General features: G+C 46.4%; 1 protein-coding gene across 1 annotated transcript in view; it reads right to left on the bottom strand.

Moving 5' to 3' along the window:
* P2RX3 (purinergic receptor P2X, ligand gated ion channel, 3) overlaps positions 1-9,905 on the bottom strand; it is a 102,803-nt gene that overhangs the window by 29,526 nt on the left and 63,372 nt on the right. The gene's annotated exons all lie outside the window — the stretch shown is intronic.

Here is a 9,905-nt window from a genome sequence, read left to right as displayed (position 1 = left end):
TGGGCTCTACAGCCTGGTGACTCGGTGTATGTTTCTACTAAAAATATCAAGATGTTATGGCCTAGTTGGGTTGGAAATGATGTTGCTGTAGATTTGGACTTGCCAAAAATTTTGAGAAAATTGCATTCTGTATTTCATTTCAGCCTCCTGAAGAGAGATTCGGGTTCCAGCCCCTGGCGTCCATCGAAACCGGTGTTGGGCTCTACAGCCTGGTGACTCGGTGTATGTTTCTACTAAAAATATCAAGATGTTATGGCCTAGTTGGGTTGGAAATGATGTTGCTGTAGATTTGGACTTGCCAAAAATTTTGAGAAAATTGCATTCTGTATTTCATTTCAGCCTCCTGAAGAGAGATTCGGGTTCCAGCCCCTGGCGTCCATCGAAACCGGTGCTCCCTCCTATCATGATTGAGGGCGAAGAACATTATGAGATATCTAAGATTCTGGACTCTAAGATCAAATGGGGAAAGTTGATGTATTTGGTTGAGTGGGTGGATTTTGGATCCCAGCACCTCGAATGGGTGGAAGTAGGGGATATTCGGGCCCCTGGACTGTTGCGGCAGTTCCATCGCGACTTCCCGGACAAACCGGGAGACCTCCCGGAATAACCAGGAGACCTCCCAGAATGGTCAGGAGAAGCTGAGTTTAGAGAGGGCAGTATGTCAGCTACGCTGCCATGGGGGTTGGGGAGCTCAGTCTGTGTCTGGTTAATTGCTACTGCATTCCTTTCTGTGCTTTTTCTGCCTTGCACCGAAATGCTTATCTATACAGATGTGCAGGAGGGAGTTGTATTGTCTGGGTTTTTCCTAGGTGCAGTGGGAGAGTGTTGGTTCTCAGCTTTAGCTACCTAACTGTCTCCAAGCTTTATCCCGCGCGGGGGAGGGTGCCTAATAGGCCAGTGCTCTGGGGTGTGTGCATATGAATACCCTATATTCTATTATGCCCATGGGGCTGCCGCCATTCTTAACAGTGCTTATGTTACTGCATCTATAGCTCTGCAATAAAAGTATTACCGTTCCTGAATGCATGTACTTCGTTGTTGGCTGAGTGGTGGTTCTGACAGTGGCAAGACTTTGACCCTACTAATAATGAATGGGTGAGAAGTGATCATGTCAAAGCTCCCAGTCTGGTTTGCGCTTTTCCGGTTCCACCACAGAGGCTGAAGGCATCCTGCGTGGAACCGCCTTTGCCTCCATGAAAGGAGGGAAGAGTTCGGCTGCACTACAGCCGGGTTCTTTAGGCGGCAGGGCCAGTGCCGTTTTAATGGCTGGCCCTGCCTTTGTGAGGCAGTCTTCACCTTGTGCTCGGCTGGGAAGGAGGCACGAGGCAGTCGGAGGGTGCTTGCAGGCCTTGGGCCTCATAGCAATCGGCAGCGGTGGCGAGACGCAGCAAGAGGCAGCTAAATTCGTGGTGGAGTCTTTTGGCGGAGGCTAAATTGCGGTGGCGATCTCAGCGGCAGTGGGATGATCGAGACGACAGCAGAGGCTGCTGGAGGGGGCAGGGGCAATTAGGGAGCAGTAGCTCTGGGGGGCATTGCTTGGGGAAGGTCTCTCTGGAGCTGCCATTAACAACAACAACAACAACAACAACAACAATAATAACAATGATTTTAAAAAAACATTAAATTATTCGGGCCTTTGGGTTTGGGCAGCGGCACCAGGTAAGGCTGCTTAATAGGCCACTCCCGCAAGCAGGCCCCATTTCATATCTCTTCATCTCAGGGCTGGGCTTCCATTGGCCATTTATTTTTCAGGCAGTGGGGTGAAGGTCTTAAAGGGGACAGCAGGTAGCAGGGCCACCACCACCCACATTTGACAAGGTCTTTAGAAGCCATCTGACCACCTTCACATCTTCATATGCAGAATTAGTGGGCGGCCATTTTAAGAGAGTGTGGGAGTGGCGTCCATCTTAGCTGGGTCTCTGAGGCCATTTGGAGAGGCGGCCATTTCGGTAGCCATCTTACTGGAGCATTTGACAGTGGCTATTTTGGGAAGGTCCTTGTGACAGCCATTTTAGGGCTTTTATTGGGTGGCGGCCATTTTAGGTGTTTCACTGGGGCAGCTGCCTGGGCCTGTCACTTAAGATAAGAAAAGGCACAAGGTATGGCAGCTAGGAAGGGCCAAGGCTAGTCAAAGGGGAAGGGGCCTGCACCAAAGGTACCCAGACGAGTGGTGGATCCTCCTCCTGTAGCTTCTTCTTCTTATAAAAATGAGGATGAGGCACAAGAAAGGCAAGAAATTTTGGCCAGGTTGGCGGCTATCGAGCAAGCTAAGGGAGCAGCGTCAAAAAACCCTACTGAGGCAGTTATTAGATCTGGCCAGCATAAGGAGTTGTGCCGAAAGAAAACTTTTTCGGGAAGATGTACTTAAGCGTTTGTCTTCCATTGAGTCTAGGTCCAGAGATGGTAAGACTGATGATGGGGCTGATGCTGCGCCAGCTGGAGCATCTGGTTCAGACGTTGGGAATTCTGCAGCAATTGTGGTGGCTGATGTGGAGCAACCTGGTCCCAGTGGTCACAGGGTGATATTGATTTGCAACGGAATACGTTTCGGCCATGGGGACCTTGGGGTTTGGCAGCTGACACAGCAACCAATTCTGCCAGCGCTGGTCAGCCATGGGCTTGGGGCCCGCCTCCTGTGGGATGGCAGGCCCCTTGGGGTCCCTTCTCACCTCCAGCAATGGGTATGCCAGATAGTCCCTGGGGGGCTTGGGGCTTCCCTCTGCCTTGGGCTAGTCCTTATGCGGCAGCGTCCGCAAAGGCTATGCCCTGCAGTGATGTGCCTTTGCCTCTGGGGGACCATTTTTTACCTGCAACCAGGGAAAAGATTTGTAAAGGGGAGTATGTGGATTTCTTCAGCCTTCTTTATCGAGGGCTGGAAAAGAAAGATAAAGAGGAGCTGGATGATAAGGACAAGGAGATACTGAGGAGGAGGAGGAGAATGGATAGGACATGGGCCAATTGATTGCCTGGGTTTATTATTTGGCTGGAGTGATCTTACGGGTGCAACATTGGAAGGCCATGGCACTGTTCTAATATTTGGATATCATATACAAGGCCTATACTGGCTTTACTGACCCGGCCTGGCTCCAATACGACAAGGAATTTCGTATGCGAGCCACCATCAATCCAGCGCTCCCGTGGGATCAAATTCATCCCCACCTCTGGCTGCAGCTCATGTCCCAGGCAAGGCCCAATGTGGGTGACCGATCTCATAGCGGACATATGGTGCATCACCTGCCAGCTGCTTCCAGCTCTGTCTCCCGTGGGCCCACAGAGCAGGCGGTTCAACCCCGCTTGCTTTGCTGGGAGTTTGGCTCCCAAGGGGTTTGCAGTAGAAAAACATGCACATATAAACATGAGTGCCCATTATGTGGGGGGATCCCACTCTTTCACGGCGTGCTCCGGGGGGAAGTACCAGAGGGGTGGAGGTGGTTCCTCCTCTTCTGCAGGAAAAGGGTCCCAGCCCACTTCAGCTTCGGGAGTGGTTGTGCGGGAGATGATTGCCAAGGAAGTAAAGGAGGGCAGGGTCTTAGGCCCCTTTCCAGCACCACCGTTTCCTCATTTCTGAGTTTCACCTTTGGGTATAGTGCCCAAGAAGGCACTTGGTGAATGTCACCTGATTCACCACCTTTCATACCCTCATGGTGAATCCATTAATGATGCCATTCCAGATAATCTGTGCACAGGAAGGTACACCTCGTTTTACCAGGTGGTTCATATTGTGCGATGCTGTGGTCGTCAGGTAGAGCTGGCGAAGTGCAATATTAAGTCTGCGTTTCGCCTCCTCCCCGTGCATCTGGATGATTCTGAGTTGTTAGGGTTTTCTTTTGATGGCCAGTTCTTTATGGACAGGGCGTTGCCCATGGGATGTTCTGTGTCATGCGCCGCATTTGAGCGCTTCAGTACATTCTTAGAATGGGCACTGTGGGTCAAGATGGGCTTTCACGAGGTAACCCATTATTTCGATGACTTCCTTTTCGTGGGTCTTCAGGGAACCAGTAGATGTGCTTGGCTCTTATGGGGGTTTACTCAATTGGCGGAAGAGCTGGCGGTTCCTTTGGCCCACAAAAAGACAGAAGGTCCGGTGCAAAGGCTGGTCTTTTTAGGGGTAGAGTTAGATACAGTAGCCCAAACATCTCGTTTGCCCCTGGACAAGGCTAAGAACTTACAAGTCCGGCTTTGTTCTTTCCTTAGGAAGAGGAAAGCCACCTTCAGGGAACTGCAGCAGCTTGCGGGGCATCTCAACTTCACATGCCTTTGTGCGGCGGCTTCACGATGCAATGGCAGGGCTGCATCTCCCGCATCACAAAGTGTACATTAACAATGATATGCGTGCCGACCTTTGTATATGGCAGGAATTCTTGGATTCCTTTAATGGAGTTTCCTTTTGGAGGAAGAACCTGAAGCTTGAGGCAGAACTCCAGGTCACCTCTGATGCTGCTAAGTCACAGGGGTTCAGTGTATACTTCCGAGGCCACTGGTGTGCTGAGGAGTGGCCAGGGGAATAGGTCTCAGCTGGGGTCTCCAGGGACCTCACATTCTTAGAGTTCTTTCCCATCATAGTGGTGGTTTGGCTGTGGAGGGAGGAGTTGAGAGGTCACACTGTCCACTTTTGGTGTGACAATTTAGTGGTTGTCCACGTGATCAGTTCTCTTACATCCAAATCACCATATGGGTTATGGGGCTGGTTCATGCCTTCACATTGCAATGCCTTCAGCTCAACACTCTGTTTTTTGCCAGTCATGTGCCAGGGGTGAACAATGGAGTAGCTGACGCTCTCTCTCACCAACAGATGGCGAGGTTTTGTCAGCTTGCGCCAGAGGCCGATCTTCAGCCGGCAAGAATGCCCCAGGAGCTCTGGCAGGTTGGAGGGCTGAGGCTTGCAGGACGATAGGCCTCGCCATTGCCCCTGGCACGAGGAAAGGATATGAGCGAGCAGTTCACCAGTTCGATGTCTTCAGGTCTGAGGAGTGTTATCCTAAGGTCTGGCTTATTACTGTGGAGCAGTTAATCCACTACTGTGTTTACTTGAAAGAGACTGGCTTAGCTGTCCGTTCTATCAGGGGCTGGCTTTCCGCTCTGGCTTTCCCCAGCAAAGCCCTGGGCCTCGTGGAAGTCACCAACGACTTCAGAATCAGGAAGATGCTCAAGGGTTGGTCATGCGAAAGCGGAGCTAGGAAAGACGAGAGGCATCCCATTTCCCTGGTGGTCCTTAAGGGATTGCAAGCGACCTGGAGTTATGCTTGCACTTCAGGTTTTGAGGAATGCCTTTCTCACGCAGCCTCTTTGCTCGCATTTTTTGGGGGCTCTCCGGGTAAGTGAATTAGTAGCCCAGTCTAAAGCTGACCAGTCTAGGAAAGCCTTGCAGGTGTGGGATATTCACTTTCAGGGTACTGGGGTGCAGGTTACCATTAGGAGCTCCAAGACGGATCAAAAGCATAAGGGATCCATGATTAAACTGGGTATTTGTTCTGATAGAGAGCTCTGCCCAGTTTTGGCCCTGTCTCAGTACTGTCAGCAAGCTGCCATGGTGTTCTGTGTAACTTCTGCATGTACATATGTGATCCCTGTCCCTGCCAGCTGACCCCTGTGTTTTCTATGCTGTAACGCCAAAGTAAAACAACTGGAGGATGTGAGGGGGAGAGTATGCTTCGATGTTAGCTTCTTACTTATCAAGCCTGTGAACTGCACCAAGCCTGTGAACTGCACCTGTGTTTTGTCTACCGTTCGCCTGGTTCCCAAGACTTGAGCAGGCAACCGTTTTCTCCTGCCCGCCAGCGGGAACGTTATCCATTGGTTGTGTTTCTAACTTGAATCCCTTTATCATGTCTGCCCTAACTGCTTGTGTTCAGTTCTAACAAAGAACGTGTTTGAGTATCTTTCCAATGCTTTGAAATAAACTTTACTTTCTTTGAACCGTGGATTTATTCTCGATGCTTGGGGATCCAACAGCCTGGAACCAATGAGAAATGATTCCCGCCGAAGTCAAAGGCTTCTCTGATTGGCCTATTTGTCAATCCACGCAATGCTGTGTTCAATGCTTGATTTACTTAAGACATAACAGCTTCCCTTTATATTTTGTTATTTCAAATAGTTTATAAATTATTTCTTCTTTTGATGGAACTTCTTCTTTTCTCCAGTATTTTGCATACAAAATCCTAGCTATGGTTATAACATGTATAATCATATAGGCATCTGGTTTTTTTTTAAAGTTCTCTGGTATAATATTTAATAAAAACAGTTCCAGTTCTAGCATTTTTTGCAATATCTCATGTATCCACATCCAATATTTTTTGTTACGTTACAAGTCCACCACGTATGGAAAAAAGAACCAGTGTTTTGCTTACATATATTTGACATACTTGGATAAAAATCAAATTACTCCCTTTCCCACCAGTTCAGACAAATACCCTATCTTTGGAGAGTATCTTGCGAGTTTAAATTGTTTTTCTTGTCTAAAAGATCTTCATATCTCCATAATTGGTCTTTGGTAAATAAGGTGGGATTTATAAAGGCTTCCAATGGTGAGACCCATTTAGGTATTTTTGTATAGAACGTATTTTTAACCACTTCCCATATCTTCAACAATGCTGCTCTTAATGTGTGTTGTTTAAAATATTTATGTATGTTGCTTTTTTCATACCATACAAAGGCATGCCAGCCTAATTTCAAGTCGTGACCTTCTAGCTTTAACAGTCTTGGATTTTCCAACGTAATCCACTCTTTCATCCACATCAGGGCTGCTGCTTTGTAATAAAGATGCCAATCTGATACTGCAAATCCTCCTCTTTCCTTTATATCCTGTAATACTTTCAGTTTTATTCTGGGTCTTTTGCTTTGTCAAATAAATTGCCGTGTCAGTTTATCCACTTCCTTCAAATATTGTTGGTTTTTTAAAAATTGGAATTGTTTGAAATAGAAAAAGAAGTGTAGGTAAAACATTCATAAAGATGAATATCTATTCTTCCCATAAAAGAAAATTGAAAATGTTTCCACTTTTCCAAATCTTTTTAAATTACAGTCAAAAGTTTCATATAATTATCTTTTAACAATGAGCTGCACCTATTAGTTAGGGTTATCCCTAAGTATTTTATTTTCTTCTGGACATCAATACCAGAACTCTCTTGTAGTTGTTGTATCTGTTCTTTAGTACAGTTTTTTGTCAATATTTTTGTTTTCTTCAAATTAATTTTCAGCACGGCTAACTCTCCCTATTCTTTTAGAGAATTCAAAAGTTGGATAATAGATGCATGTGGTTCTTCTAAGATAAATACTAGATCATCTGCAAATGCTTGTAGTTTATACTCTTCTCCCTTAAGTCCTATTATCTGTATATTTTCTCTTACCATATCATTCAATATTTCAAGAGCAAAGATAAATAGCAATGGGGATAATGGGCAACCTTGTCTAGTTCCGTTTTGTATTTCAATATTTTGTGAAAGGTCCCCATTTATCATAACCTTAGCATATTGTTTCATGTAAATTGCTCTCACCATTGTAAGAAAGTTGTTTCCACACTGCCAAGTTGAGAACTGTTCTAACATAAAAGACCAACTGAGGTTGTAAAAGGCATCTAAAAAAATCAATGCCATTTGCTTTTCTGGATGTGCTTCAAAGTATTCTAATATGTTCGAAATAGTTCTCACATTATTCCACCTTTGGGTAAAAATTCTGTTTGATCTTGATGTATTATTTGGAGGAGGCCTTTCTTCAGTCTGCTAGCCAAAATAGATGCAAATATCATCGACATTCAACAGTGAAATTGGCCTATAGTTTCTAATTTCTTTCTTATCTGTATCAGTTTTATGTATTAAGGTTATCAGTGCTTGATTCCAAGACACTGGGATTTTCTTCTGTTCAAAGATGTTCTGTATAGTATATTTTAATGGTAATGCTATTTGATCTTCAGATGTTTGGTAAAATTCTGCTGGTAGCCCGTCTGGGCCTGGAGTTTTCTTTTTCTTCTAGTTTTTGATTGCTTCAACTATTTCAGCAAAGGAAATTGGCTAATTTAAAAATTTCCCTTGGTCCTCTGTAAACTCTTTTGTATTATATTTCTTTAGAAATTCACTAACCTGATCATGATTGCCATCTCCTGGTATAGATTTTTATAAAAGCTCTCAATAATCTTCTTTAATTCCTTAGGGATACTTTTTTCTTCTCCCATTTCACTCCTCAGTATCTTTATATGTTTCTTTTCTGATTCCTTTCTTAATTTGTATGCCAACCATCTTGTGGGTTAATTAGCATTTTCAAAGTAGTTTTGTTTCGTATACATAATATTTTTTTTTGCAATTTCTTGTGTTAAAAGGCAATTAAGTTAATGTTGGAGACTTTTAAAATCTTGATTCTTGTTTGTTCCATCGAGGATTCTATCTTAATCTTTTCTTCTTCTTTTTTAATTTGCTCTTCAATCTGGGAACTCACTCTTTTCAGATTGGTGCCACTTCCACTGCAGCTGCCCTGGGCTATTCAGCAGCTGATGTTCAGTGAATAGGGCACTGGAGATCATCTGCCTATAAGGGTTATGTGTGTTCCCTTGCCATATTGTGATCTGTTTCTTGTTGGGTTCGGTGGTTCGCTGTCTTCTCTTTTTAGGTGCTGTGTTCTGTGGCAGGAGGAGAAGGATGCTTGTCTGCGGACACAGCTTCATTTTCTGGGCAGCTCACTGAGCAAACTGATCAGCCATCAGCTCTCAGTTGGGCCTTAGTAGATGGGCCACAGTTGAATGGAGGGGGTGCCAGGGCCTACACTGGGTGGGCCTCCTCCACCTTCTGTTTGAAAAGGTGGCTCTTCACCTAATGTGTTGGTTATCCACCTGGGTGGCAATGATTTGGGTTTCTTGAAAGGGAAGGCCCAGGATTATTTCGACTTTATTCAGCACCAGTGGCCAAACACAACTATTGTTTGGTTCGCCATGATCCCGTGCAGGGAATGGTGGGGATCCCCAAGGGGATCGAAAGAGCTCGACGCAAGGCTAATGGGGAAATCAGACACATTTTGAAGGTTGGGTTGGGCCACTATTTGCCACACCCCCAAATTTGGGCTGATTGCACAGACCTGTGCAGGAGCAATGGCATTCACCTGTCAGAAAAAGGGAATGATATTTTTCTGCAGGATTTGAGGTGAGGGCTTTTGGCAGTATTAGGTATTTAGTGGGAGCAGAGGTCCACATGGAGGCTTGACCCTTGTGGTGGCTGAGTTTGGTTTAAGAGAAATTTGTTGCAGCTCGGTAACCACCAGTCAGCAACCCGGGAGGGTAGAGGGGTCTGTCAGGATCATCACTGTGGCCGTGCGGCCAGGAATGAGGTGGGCAGACTGCCTTTCGGATTGCCTTGATGGATCCTCTACACAGGCCGTGCGGCTGTGGGTGAGGGGTCTTCATGGCATATTCCATGGCTGGGCAGCCTGGGTTCGAGCCACTTACAGTGGGCTACGCCCTGGGGGCCAGGTGCATTGTCCGTTGAAAAGTACTCAGAATGAAGAGTGATTTCAGCAAGAGTACTTTATTCAGTGAAAAACAAGACGAGGACCCCCGGCATGCAGGCCGGTATATATTTCCAGAACCCACCACCAAAACACACCCCCTAGTGACCCTATAGGTTATTTACAGTGGCCGAGAGTCTCATAGGCTCTTGGCCGCGGACCTTGCCCTCTGGTTGGTGCGGGCTAGGATCCGCTCTGCTATTGTTCTCTCCCGGCACGCAGGCCGGTATATATGCCCAGAACCCACCACCAAAACACACCCCCTAGTGACCCTATAGGTTATTTACAGTGGCCGAGAGTCTCATAGGCTCTTGGCCGCGGACCTTGCCCTCTGGTTGGTGCGGGCTAGGATCCGCTCTGCTATTGTTCTCACAGAACGAAGCTTAGGACTTGTGCGCGACCGCATGGCCCAACGGTCG

Source organism: Gekko japonicus, unplaced genomic scaffold, assembly GCF_001447785.1.
Source record: "Gekko japonicus isolate JY-2015 unplaced genomic scaffold, Gekko_japonicus_V1.1 scaffold1475, whole genome shotgun sequence".
NCBI classification, from domain to species: Eukaryota; Metazoa; Chordata; class Lepidosauria; order Squamata; family Gekkonidae; genus Gekko; species Gekko japonicus.
The sequence above is the reverse complement of the archived record's forward strand: the minus strand, read 5'-3'. Positions and strand labels throughout refer to the sequence as shown.